The sequence below is a fragment of the Rhincodon typus genome, chromosome 7 (genome assembly GCF_021869965.1).
Source record: "Rhincodon typus isolate 14 chromosome 7, sRhiTyp1.1, whole genome shotgun sequence".
Taxonomy (NCBI): domain Eukaryota; kingdom Metazoa; phylum Chordata; class Chondrichthyes; order Orectolobiformes; family Rhincodontidae; genus Rhincodon; species Rhincodon typus.
The window spans coordinates 97194035-97197181 of NC_063338.1; the positions used below are offsets into that span (position 1 = coordinate 97194035).

The 3147-nt window shown below is 42.3% G+C and overlaps 1 long non-coding RNA gene across 1 annotated transcript in view; it reads left to right on the forward strand.

The window, feature by feature from the left end:
* The window catches only part of LOC125483443, a 58981-nt gene that overhangs the window by 17358 nt on the left and 38476 nt on the right, over positions 1 to 3147 (forward strand). The window contains exon 2 of the long non-coding RNA XR_007262397.1: positions 2931 to 2969. This is a non-coding gene — a long non-coding RNA (uncharacterized LOC125483443). The remainder of the gene's footprint in view (positions 1 to 2930; positions 2970 to 3147) is intronic.

Genomic DNA, 3147 nt, shown 5'->3' on the forward strand with positions numbered 1-3147 from the left:
CTTAAATTACACTCCGTTTTTTTTCAGTCTACCCATGCAGGACATTTTGAAGCATAGTGGCAACTAATTTGACCACAATAAACTCTTGTGAAGTCATGTTGATTGAAAGAGAATTATTGCTTTGTTTGCACATGACATTTATGTCCATCTCATTCTTGTTTCTTTCAGAAGTGGGAAAAGCTTCGTCCTCTCTGCTCTATTCAGCCCGCTCACAATTTGAAAACCTCCATCAGCTCTCCTTGCAGTCTCCTCTCTCGTAGGAGAATAGTCCCACCCTCTCCAACCTGTCTGCATTGCTGAATTTCCTCCTCCTGGAACCATTCTTGTAAACCATTTCTGCACTCTCTCCAATGTATTCACTTCTTTCCCATAATGAAGCGCACACATAGCACACGCGCTATGCCAGCTGACGTCTCACCAGTGTTTTATGCAACAGAAGGAAAAAGCAACTTATGTTTCCATAAATAGTTGCTTGCTAATATAGAACTTGATTATTGCTGACAAAAAAAGAAACTATTCTATTGAAGGCTTTCATCTTACACTCATCAGGACAATTCACAAGAATACCAATATAAAGGGAAAACAACATTCATACTGTATGAGAGGAGACTGCTGATTGGTTGACAAATGGTGTCTGATTGATAAATACATTGCCACTGAAAATGCCTCTACCAACTGCTGTCCACTCACCAACCAATCAAGATTATCTTCTTCTACAATGAATATTGTTTCCCTTAACACTGGTATTCTTATAAATTGTCCTGATGCGTGAAAGCTGAAGGGTTTTGATAAAATGGATCTTTTTCAATATTACTTACATTTAAATATCATCTTTCACAACCTCAGGGCATCTCAAAGCTTTACAATGACTCAACCGCTTTGAAGATGTAAAGACAAACAGCAAGATCCCATAAACACCAATGTGGTAATGATGAGGTAATCTGTTTTTTGGGGGATGAGACTAGAGGCACAATGGTTGCTCCAAGACACCAGAGAGAACTCTCCCACTGTTCTCTGAAATGGGCATACACTGAACGTATTTCTCGGTGTGATGTCTATGACCAGCAGGTGCCCCATCCTGGATCATTGAGTCACGCACGGCAGAGAAAACCAGTGCTTTGGGAAGATCAAAGGGAATTGGCAAAACTGACAATGTATTGAGAATCACCATTTTCCCCTTCCCATTCATTTTGGGTTTGTCCGGATTTCTTCAGAGATTGTGGGTGTTGCTAATTTAGCCAGCCAGAGAGCTGTGAAGAGTTGACCACATTTCTGTGGGATTGGAGACCAAATCATGTGAAGCTGTATATAATTCCAGTTTGCTATTGATTTAAATCTCACCGTCGGCCCCTGGTGGGATTTGAACCCACGTCACCTGGATATAAATCTGGGGCCCTAGGTTACAAACCCACTGACCAGCACCAAATTGATGTTCCTCTTGTCTCTGACTATACAACAGTTTGAGATCACTGCCTTGAGAATGTTTCATTGAGCTGAGGTTTGAATGAGCTGACTGTAGGTTGTGGCAATGAATAAAACTCCTATCTCGGAGGTGTGTGCACTACCACTGAGTTACGATGGACACCCAGATGTCAGATCAATGGTAGGATTGTAGAGTTGGTCAACAAGAAGGAGTTTGTCGTGTCTAATTAGCTGTGTCTGGAAACGTTAGTCTTCCAGCAAAGCACAGCACATAGAGTCACAGAGAGTCTGTGAGCAATCTGGTTGACTCTCAACTGCCCTCTGAAGTGGCCAAGCAAGGCCATCAGTTCAAGGGCAATTAGGAATGGGCAACACATTCTAAGGAGATAGCAAGAACTGCAGATGCTGGAGTCAGAGATAACACAGTGTGGAGCTGGAGGAACACAGCAGGCCGGGCAGCATCAGAGGAGCAGGAAAGTTGACATTTCGGGTCAGAAGCCTTCTTCAGAACTTTTATCCAATCCTGTCTGTGGAAGAGCCTTACTATTAGTGCTATAAAGAGAGACAAGTTGTCCCAAAATGTTTAATCTTGCAATCATCAGGACAAATGTAAAAATATAAAATTTTAAATGGCTCCACCAATTTACACCATAGGCGAGGGTACTCATTAACTGGGTCATTGACTGGTTGGCCATGGAGAAAGCAATGGTGTACCTTAGGCTTTCCAAACTTCCAGGTGATTCGAGAAATGTTGCAAGTCTTGGAAATGTCCCTTTGATTTGCAGGAAATGGCTCTCTGTGTATGAATGTATTCACACTCACTTCAATCAGCCAGTTAATGGAATGCACAATGTACAGCTCTGGTACTGCACTGGCACAGAAACTAACCAGTCCACACTTGTAAAAACAGAAATCATAACGCCTACTGTTTGATGTGATTCTGCAATTTTCCAAACAATCCCAACTGTCCTATAAGCAATCTTTGTAACCAATCGAAGTTAATCAGCTGTGATCACCCAATAACAGATCAGCCGCATGGTCTCCTTCTGAATCAGAATGATGCTGTGTCCTCATTTATAGTTGCCGGAAGTGAGATATATTCGTGGTCAGTTCCTCATTCTCTGTAAGCTAAACGAACCAGTTCAAACCTTGCACCTTTTGAATTATCCAGGAGACTGGAGAGCTCCCTGTGGCCCATTACTCTCTCCATGACTCCAGAACAACCACAGCAATGTGGTTGACTCTTAACTGCCCTTGGGCAATTAGGGATGGGCAATAAATGCTGGCCCATTCTGAGTTGCCCTCATCCTGTGAATGAATAAAGGGTTGACTCAAGACATTGTGATCAACCTTAGTTTCAACTCCCCAAGGACATCAGGGATTGTGGTGTCAAGAAAGGAATGGTCAAAGGAGTATTAATTAAGAGGTTGGATTTAGAAATATTCAATGGGAGAACGTAAGACTGTTATATATTACCCATCTCATCTTAAATCTTTCTTTTCTTGCAGGTCACTACCTTGTGTGTCTCTCCGGTGAACTATGAGCTGGTGAGTTCTCTCTGTTATTGGATCATTGTTAGTCAGTATTGGTCAGTATTGAACAGTATTGGCCAGCGTTGGTCAGCATTGATCAGTATTGGACAGCATTGGTCAGTGTTGGTCAGTGTTGGTCAGCAGCAAACAATATTGGTCAGTGTTGGTCAGCAGTGAACTATGTTGGTCAGTG